A 10,725-nucleotide genomic window follows, 5' to 3' on the forward strand; every position below is an offset into this window, starting at 1 on the left:
AATAAATCACAAATTGATATGATACATTATTTTATAAAATTATTTTTATTATAAAATAAATCTAACTAATTATATAAAATCATATCAGTTTATAAATTTAATTTTATATAATTTTTTTGTAACTATAACAGATAGCCCTGCACATGAACGGACAGTGTACATGAAAACTACTTTTCTGAAAAAAGATAAAAGGAATTACGCTTACCACAAACAAAAATAGTAATATTAAATTTTAAATTTATTATGCATCAGTCACTATTTATTCTCATATTTTAAATTTATAAGTTTTTTATAGAGTGTGTAAGTATATTTTATAAGGAATAAGAGTATTTTTTATAATATGTGAGATGATAAATAATGACTGATGAGAATAATTTTTCATTAAACTCAATTTTTTTTTTTAATTTTCCTTCAATTCTGTAGCTGTGGATTATCTTAAGCTATTTTCGGACATTAATCCTGCTTATTATCCCGTCCAGATAATATTTCAATATCATAGAAAGTCACTGCAGTACTGAGTCTGGCCCGACTTTCTTTACTAACAACTTTAGAATTACCTACTAACAGATTGACTGGGTCTGATCGCCCCACACCCTACCGAAAAGGTAAAATTAGTTTTTTAACTTTTCTTTTTATTTTTTTTTAATGTATTTTTTTAATCATCATAAATATTTAAAATAAAATAAAAAATTTATAATATTATTAAAAAAATATTTCTATAATCCCTAAATAAAATAAAAAAATCTCATTCGGGACACGAATTCGGGTCAAAGCATCTCCGTTACCTACTAATATTATTTTACAGAGTTTGACAGATTCGATTCAAAAATGGCGTCTGCAGTGCACGCTTCTCAGTAAATAAATTCGTGCATAATTTCTTGGAGCCAAAAACAGAAACCATATCCACGAACAAAAAATCTATTCAACTTCTTACTATTCATACAACCTCTACACTTCATATTATTTTTATTTTTTATTTTTTTTTTATTAAATATTTATTATATGAATAATAAATAATAAATTTAAAATAATTTAAAAAGAATAAACTCAAAAAAAAATTTAAAAAAAATATTAAAAATTTAAAAAATTTAAAAAAGTGTGGAGTGTGGAGTGTAGTGGAGGTTGTGTAGTAATGATAATCCACGAAACACAAGTCACACAGCATTCATTATGGTTTCTTCGAGATGGCTTTTCTTCCTCTCCGCCATTTCCATGCTCACAGCTCTAGCCGTCGCTCAGTCTGCAGAACCCTTGTACCATTTTTGTTTATACGAAAAGGGTAACTACACGGCTAACAGTACCTACGAGACATATCTCAATCAACTCCTCTCCTCCAATGTATCCTCCGACACCGGTAGTAACTCTGGCTTCTACAATTCCTCGTATGGCCAAAACTCCGACCAAGTACATGCAATCGGGCTTTGTAGAGGCGATGTTAACTCAGATGTCTGTCGTGATTGTCTCAACAGTGCTAAGTCACTTCTCCCACAGCGCTGTCCCAATCAAAAGGAGGCAATTATGTGGTATGACTACTGTATGTTTCGCTACTCAAATCGCTCAATTTATGGCGTCATGGAAACTTCTCCTCAATTCTCTCTGTTGAACACCCAAAACGTATCGGCCAATTATGTAGAGCAGTTCAATGCTGTTCTGCGGACCTTGATTGAAAACCTGACTAGTCAAGCTAAAGATGGTGGTTCTCTCCGCAAGTTTGCTGCAAATAGCGCGAGCGCACCCGAGTTTAAAACGTTATATGCACTTGTGCAGTGCACGCCTGATTTGTCTATGGACGACTGCGAAGGTTGCTTACGCGGGGCTAAGGAAGCCATCCCACAATGTTGTAACGGGAAGATAGGTGGGAGAGTCGTTAGACCCAGCTGTAATATCAGGTTTGAGATGAATCCCTTCTTTAACTCTACAACTGATGCTTCAGCACCAGCAGCCGATAACACTCCTATAACAGGTAATACAGAATTCATTTCTCATATGTATATATATTTATATATATGCCATCATGAATATTAATATAACTTGACAGCGGAAGAAACTCTCAATTCGATGCATTTCCCTCATTTTGATCCCATGATGCAGATATCTTCATTTAGTAAAGCTATCTCTGATGTGGTTGATAGTAAAGTAGTGATAAATAATTTGTTAATAGTATTGAATTATTTATAAATAATAATAAAATAATTTAAGAATATCTCTTAGCAGGAAGCGAGGGGAGTAGTTTGTCTCGGACAGTCATCATTATAGTTGTAACAATTAATGTTGTTTCTGTGATACTACTCATCATCACCATCTGCATCTATAGAGGAGTGAGGAGCCGGTGGCCATGGGTGAAATCTCAAAGTAAGTACAAGTTCAGTTGTACTCTTAATATTTTATATGATAAGGTTTATTACTATTTTACTACTGTCTCAAAACCAATTAATGTGATACCATCGCCTCATTAAAAGAAGAGTTTTGTTATTAATTATTTTTATACAGTACATATTATATATATATATTTTTATTTTATCATTTTTAAACGTAATAAATTATTCTACATATCATTCATATATTATATATTTAATAATAATAATAATAATAAATATGATGTATAGTAAAGATGATTGAATAAAATTTTTCCTTAGCGCATATTTTGAATTTTCAAGTCATTTAATTATTTGTTGGCTTTCTCAAATTAGGTGAACCTGGGGATGTAGAAATAGGAAGCATGGAGCCATTGCAGTTCGACTTCGACACTATAAAAGTTGCAACGGATAACTTTTCTGAAGAAAATAAGCTGGGGCAAGGTGGTTTCGGTGTTGTTTACAAGGTAATCAATGGATATATTCTTGAAATTAAAGGGTATCATTATTAAATGGTTAATTAATGATGATTATATGCACTTTATTAATTCTTTTATTTTATCAGGGTACTCTTCCGAATGGGCAAGCTATAGCTGTGAAAAGACTGTCAACAGATTCCGATCAAGGGGATTCAGAATTTAAAAACGAAGTCCTGTTGGTGGCCAAGCTTCAACATCGCAACTTAGTTAGGCTCCAGGGCTTCTGCTTGCAAAGAAATGAAAGGCTTTTAGTTTACGATTTTGTGCCAAATACAAGCCTCGATCACTTCCTTTTTGGTATGCTATTTTATGCAGCTTCTGTTTTAATTTCGCAGTGTATTCATGATCCATATTTCTTTTGGCCTACAAGTTTTGTTGAAATATATATAATTTTTACATGTAGATCCCATCAAGCGTGCACATTTGGATTGGGAAAGGCGTTACAAAATCATAGGAGGCATTGCTCGAGGGATGCTTTACCTTCACGAAGATTCTCGACTTCGTATTATTCATCGTGATCTTAAAGCCAATAATATCCTTCTGGATGGGGACATGAATCCGAAAATATCAGATTTTGGAATGGCAAGATTGTTTTCGTTAGATCAAAGTCAAGCAAATACAACTAGAATTGTGGGGACCAGGTAAGTATCATAGAAAATGGCTAGCTTCGGTTTCCAAACCAAGACTTAGCATGTTCCTAATACCGACTTATTGAAACTAAAACTAATGCCATTCAAGCAAAACTAATGCATTGATGTCGATGTGCAGCGGATATATGGCTCCAGAATATGCCATGTTTGGAAAATTTTCACTGAAGTCCGATGTCTTTAGCTTTGGCGTGCTAGTACTCGAGATAGTGAGTGGACAAAGGAACCATTGCTTTCGAAATGGTGAAAATGTGGAGGATCTTTTAAGCTATGTAAGTACGCTTAGACTTTGGTACTTTTCCCTTTTCAATCCTGCAAGCGTGCATGCGACAATGAGAAAAATAAGTATTTGTGATCGATTATTTACGACGATAACGATTATTTAAGATAAACACAGACTCATCAACAGAAAATAATCATTTTTGCTGGTCACAAATATATAGTTTTATTGTAGCACGGCTTTTGAAATGGCTAATTTTTATTATGTTGGCTGATTTTTGTCATATTTTGCAGGCGTGGAGAAACTGGATGTAGAAGACTGCTTTAGATATTGTAGATTCCAAAATGAGTTCTGGTTCAACAAGTGAAATGATGACATGCATCCACATTGGGTTACTATGTGTTCAGGAAAATGCAGATGACAGACCAACCATGGCTTCAATTGATCTCATGCTTGATAGACATTCCACCACACTTCCAATACCCTCACAGCCTGCATTTTTTATGAACAGTACTAGTAGCATTAAATCTGAGATGTCATCTAAATGGGAGCATAGCATAGGCATAACAGAGTTAGATGAGAGATCCAAGCGTAGCTCTGTCTAAACCGCAGCAAATGAGGCTTCAAATACTGAGCTCTATCCTCGATCGCTAGCATTCTAAACTGAAATATTACTATGGCGCTCCATGATCGGTGATCCTGTGCTCCATGTCGTGTTGAATCCATTGTAGCCAGACCCAGCCCCTCTCCAAGTCTGAAACCAATACAGTTTAACTGTGGCGGGAAGTCTGTTTTTGTGGTTGTTTCTGTCTGTAAAGTGAGCCTTCCGGCCATTCGTACTGCTGTGTCACACTTCCAAACTAATTTTTCATACTACTGTGTAACAGAGCAAGATACTATCAAGTTTTCAACTTTCATATATATATGGAATAATTCTATTTGAAACCTTTACTCAAACGGATTTTCCTTCCAACATTGCAACTTCTTCCATACTCTTGACTTAATTTCAGAGAAAGCAATAGACTTATTCCTCCCAATCTTTGGAGGCTTAACCCAAATATTTTTCATACTGCTGTGTCACACTTCCACCCCATAGGTTTCTAATTTCCTCTTGCATAGTAACACTTACATTTTTGCTAAACACCATACTCATCTTTTCCATGTTCAATTTTTGCCCAGATGCCAACTCATACCTCTTTAAAACATCTTGTAATTCAAGGTTAGTATGCACATCAGCCATGCAAAAGATGACACTGTCATCAGCAACAAGTAAGTGGTTTATAGCTGGAGCTCCTCTGCAGATTTGAATACTAGGTATCACTGAAACCATAGCTACTTGTTTCAACAACTGAACTAATCCCTCAATGCATAATAGGAAGAGGAAAGGGGACAATGAGTCCCCTTGTCTCAACCCTCTAGTTGGACTAAAGCATCCTTTTAGAACTCCATTCAGTAAAACTGAAAAGGAGACAGAGGAAACACAATGCATAACCAAGTTGGTCCACCTAGCTTCAAACCCCATTTGAAACATAACCCTTTCCAAAAAATCCCACTCAACTCGGTCATAAGTTTTACTCATGTCTAGTTTAATGGACATATAGCCTTTCTTCCCCCATCTTTTGTGTCTTAGAAAATGATTAATCTCATAAGCCACTAAAACATTATCTGTAATTAATCTACCTGGCACAAAAGTTGACTGTGGTTCAAAAATTAACAAAGGTAGAAAAAGCTTCAATCTGTTGGCTCTCACCTTAGAAATAAGTTTGTAGAGAACATTAAACAAGCTAATGGGCCGAAATTCAATTACTCTAGAGGGATTGTGCTTTTTTGGAATAAGACATATAAATGTATGGTTTAAACCTTTTGGAAAGACACTAGAATTTAGAGCCTCTAACACTGCCTGGGTCACAGAAGAACCTATTGTATTCCAATATTTTTTATAGAAGATAGGGGGCATACCATCAGGGCCAGGGGCCTTCGTTGGGTGCATTTGGGCTAGAGCAATATTGACTTCTGCTGCAAAATATGGTTTGGTTAGCTCTTCATTTGTTTGAATGGTCACTGTGGAACCCACCTGAGCAACAGACTCCATATGGTCCCTCTCCACTGAACTAGAGAATAACTGTTTGAAATAGTTCACCACTAGATCTTCCATATCTTTTCCTTCTTTGCAATTATCTTGGTCATCTTGCAGTCGCTTTATGGTGTTCTTCTTCTTCTTGTGTGAGGCTTTAGAGTGAAAATACCTTGAGTTTTGATCCCCAGCCTGAATCCACATTGCCTTGATCTCTAATGCCACATTTCCTCTTCCCTCCCTAGCCATTTGTTCACTTCTTCCCTGGCATGCTTGTTTTGTTGAATATCCGCACCAGTAGGATCATTCTCTTGCAGTAGCTTTAATTTTTCTTTAGCCTTAGTAAGCTGAACTTGGACATTACCAAAACTTGATTTGTTCCACTTCTGCAGTTTCTCTCCCACGATTTGAGACCATTGCAACAAGGAATTTAAACCCCCCCCCCCTTGCACTCCTATCCCTCCATGAATCTTTAATGATCCTGGAGCAACCTTCGTCACCTATCCACATTAACTCAAACTTGAAGGGTTTGTGACCTTTCCTTCGAATTTGAGACCCAATTGTATCCACACACAAGGGGATATGATCAGAGTAAGCCACTGACCCGTGAACCACAAGTGCCAATGGATTATTCAAACACCAAGTTTCATTAGCTAGAGCCCTATCTAACTGAGCACTTATACATGCTGAATCTCCTCTTCTATTTGATCACGTATAAGGACCCCCCTGGTACCCTAAATCCTTAACACCACAGTCATTTATAGCTTCTCTAAAATTGTTCATTTGCCACTCAGGTCTGTCTACGCCCCTCCATTTCTCAAATTGGTGCACAATTTCATTAAAGTCGCCAATTAGTAACCGCCCTAGGTCATCGTCACATTTCATTAATCTCATAATGTCCCACATGAGATGTCTATTGGTTACCTCAGGAAATCCATAGATACCCTTGTAAGATACCATCTCCTCCCAGCTTGCTCCTTCTCAACAATCATAGTATGAATGTGATTTTTTGAATATTGCAAAATAGATAATTCAACTTCTGTTTTCCAGAATAAGGCTAAACCTCCCCTTCGCCCCTCATAACTAACCGCTAAGCAGTTTACAAATCCAAGACGATGCTTACATTTGTTCATTTCAGAAACTTTGAGCATGATTTCTTGAATGAACAGAATGTCAGGATCTTCCTTCATAACAAGGTCACGAAGGTTTCAAATTCCACGTGGGTTCCCAAGCCCACGAGAATTCCAACTCAATGTTTTCATAATACCTGGCGGGGCTGACTAGCAACCTCTACCATTTTTTGTATATCCCCATCACCTAGCTTCCTAGCTTTTGTCAAAAAACAATTTCCCTCATCACTTACCTCCATCCTCCGTTTGATGCCTGATGATCTCCTGGTAACAAGAGTAGCTCCCCCCTGAGCATGTGCTCTGCGTTTCCATCTGTTACCCACACCCTTCATCATTGTCTGGACCTCAAAGCTTAGTCACAATCCCTCTTATGCTTGGAGAGGAATATGAGAAACAAGATCTTTGCTTTTGCAGGGATGTCAAAAGAGAGTAGGATATGGAAATACTATAAGGATATGGCATGATCCATGGGTGCCTGGTTACAGAAATTTGGTTCATGAGCAAACAAGAGGAGGGGTTCAGGAAGGTATTACAAAAATTGTGGACTCTTCCATCAGTGTGGAAAATAGGTGGTGGGATACTCAAAAAGTACGAGCTCTCTTCAATCCAACATTAACATAGAAAATTATGATAATAGTTATCTATCTAGTGGGGAATGAAGATAGGTGGATGTGGACTGAAGAGAGAAGTGGGGAATACAATGTCCGAAGTGCCTACAAACTTCTACAAAGTGTTATTAATGATTCAGAAGGGCAGAGCTCTAACAACAATAAGTTGAAGAGCCTATGGAGAGCAATTTGGCAAATGAAGGTGCCATTGAAAGTTAGGAGTTTTGCGTGGAAACTATGCAAAGAATGCTTACCAACTTGCTCACCTACTCAAGAAACATGTTGACCTTGATCCAAAATGCCGCATGTGTTCTGAACAGGTTGAAGAGTTGGGCCATGCCGTTGTTTTCTGCCCTCAGGTAGTTGAGTTTTGGAAAGGTTACTTGCCTGGTCTATTTGATATCCCAAAACCTCTCTATTTCATTGACTTAATCCAACATGTGCACAATACTTGTACAATAGAGGAACTGTAGAATTTCTTCCTAATAGCTTGGAGTTTTTGGTTCGAGAGAAATAAAAAACTGCATGATGCGGTCATTTTACCTACTAAACAAGTTTTTGATTATGCTATTTCTGTCCAAAGTAGTTATGTTTTTCTCTCTCAACAGAAAAGCACAAACCAGAATTGTCATAATTGTTGTTGGGGTCCTCCTCCAGCGGGTTTCCTGAAACTTAATATTGATGGGGCTTTGTTTTTTGATAAGAAGAAAGCAGGGATTGGAGCAGTGCTTCGAGATGAAAGAGGGGATGTTATCTTTGCAGCCAACAAGGTAGAACTCTATGATGAACCAGAAACTATCAAGCTAGTAGCAGTACCAAGGGGCCTTCAACTATGTCTCCAATCTGGGATCACAAAGTTAATGGTGGAATCGGACTAAAAGATAGTAGTGGACAGTCTGCAACAAGAGGCACTACAAACTGCAGCATGTTTAGGAAATTTGACCTCAGAAGTTAAAAGATCGATGTTTCTTTTTTATGTTTGTTTATGTCAACATGTTAATCAGTTAGGTAGCTGTGTTGCTCATAAGTTAGCTAGAATGGCATGGAATGTGGATGATTTGATTGTGTGGGGGGATTCTGTACCCGAGTCTATTGCCCATGTTATTTGGGTTGATAAGATCTCTTGTAATCCTTAATGCAATATAGATGATAGCCATTTCTTATAAAAAAAAAAAAATTTCAATGCGCCAAATACAGAAAGAAATTGTATGTCTAGTTAGCTTAACCGCTATCGGCACACGTACTATTTATAAAAATTCTATTAATCATTTTCACATATTATACACTATTTTTTTTTCTCTTATTAAATGTGTGATATATAAATAATAAGTAAAATAATTTAATTAGTTTTAAAAAAATAAAATTAGTTTTTTTTTTAAAAAATAAATATAAATATAATATATGGTGCCTCTATCCTGTCTCTACTAAATATACAATCCTACTAGGTACAACCACCCGTGCGAAACCGTGCTACAACTGACTAACACGTCAACATCCTGTGGCTTGCCATCCTATGGATCAAAAGCAATCTTGAGTTTCGGCATTCCATGTTTTCATAAGTCCATCATCCTTCTAACTATTTGGCCCTCTCCCTCCTCCCTCCATCTCCATCTCCATCCTCCCACTCTCCCTCTCCCTCTCTATTTTGTCTTCTTCTCCCTCTTCCTCTCCATATCGTATCCTAAATTTATCCATGTCCATCTCCATATCACCTGCTTTTTGACTTTTGGGTGTCCATATAAAAGCTTTTGGATTTTGTTTTCTCTATTTTTTATGTTGGCATTAACTTTGTTTTCTCTGTAAATTCGAGTAAATAATCGTTCTCATGCTAAATTAAATATGCTTGGAATTAAGGGTTTTTTTTTTTACTGATTTGGGCATCTGGGTATTGTTGTGATGGGGTCAGATTAGTCCATGACATTTCAAACAGAGTTTGACTTCGTAGAACTTCTTTAGTTGGATATTCTTGAGAGATTTTGGTGACTAGAGGTTCTGGCTATTATTGGGTTTGTGCTTCTGTGACCTCAATGCGTGCATTTGACTTCCATTTATTTTTATAATTAAAAAAAATAGTTTTTTTGGGTGAGTATTAGAGACTTTTTGGCTCCATGGCTTTGGATCTGAGTTAGAAGAAGATGCGAAGACGAAGCTACGAAGATAAAAGATTTTGGGAGAGAGGCTCGAAGGACGTTGAAGAAATAGCACAAAGAAGTTCGTGTGGGCCTGTTGGAAGACAACAGGAGGAAGATGACAAAAATGAAGAAGATGAAGAGGAGTTGATGAGTCTAAGGGCAAAGTGGGCTACAAGGAGAGAAAGTTTTGGTGCATATTAGTGATATAAACGGCACCGTTTCTTCTATGCTATATGGACAACGTTTACCCAGTTTTCCAACCTGTTGTGTTTAGCATTTTTCTAAACAAAAAATCTACACAACCTCTTACTATTCACACAACCTCCACACACCACACTTTTTTTAATTTTTATTATTTTTTTCTTTTATCAAATATTTAATATATGAATAATGAATAGAAAAATTGAATTAGTTTAAAAAGAATAAACTCAAAAAAAAATTTTAAAAAAAATATTAAAAAATTTTAAAATTTTAAAAAAATATGATGTGTGGAAGATAAGAAATTGTGTAGCATTCCTCTTTTCCTAAATATACTAAAGCTCTACTATTTAAATCGAACATTTTTCCAAATATCATATTAAATGCATACCACGTAACCTGCCCATTACATCACATATATCAAATCGGAACGATACAACTGGCCTACTTTCTATATACTATCCTGCTTTATTATTTAATTATTTTTTTCTTCTACTTTTCTAATGATATTTTTTACATTTTTTTAAAATATAATTACTTATATAAAATTTATCTATTTAAAATTTATATAAATTATTTCCCAATTAATAATAAATCATTGAAATAGTGAAGCTTATACGACTTTTCTAAATTACGTCAAAAAATATATATATAAAAAAACCTTTTCCGTGTGGAATGGGAGTTTCAGGCTTTCAGCTTTCAATGCGCCGAATAAGGAAATCGTATGATGTCTGGTTAACTTAACCGCTAACGCCCCCACATGCTTTATATTAATCGAACATGCAGTCTCCATCCTGCCCCGCGTATCGTTAAAATCGCGTCCACATTCCCTGACCATGAGATCACATATATCAAATCAAAATAGGATCGATACAACTAGTCT

The 10,725-nt window shown here is 36.0% G+C and overlaps 1 pseudogene; it reads left to right on the forward strand.

The window, feature by feature from the left end:
• The first annotated feature begins 1,212 nt into the window (after window positions 1-1,212).
• On the forward strand, window positions 1,213-4,305 carry LOC108981722 (annotated as a pseudogene).
• The last annotated feature ends 6,420 nt before the right edge of the window (window positions 4,306-10,725 follow it).

Source organism: Juglans regia, chromosome 4 (assembly GCF_001411555.2).
Source record: "Juglans regia cultivar Chandler chromosome 4, Walnut 2.0, whole genome shotgun sequence".
NCBI classification, from domain to species: domain Eukaryota; kingdom Viridiplantae; phylum Streptophyta; class Magnoliopsida; order Fagales; family Juglandaceae; genus Juglans; species Juglans regia.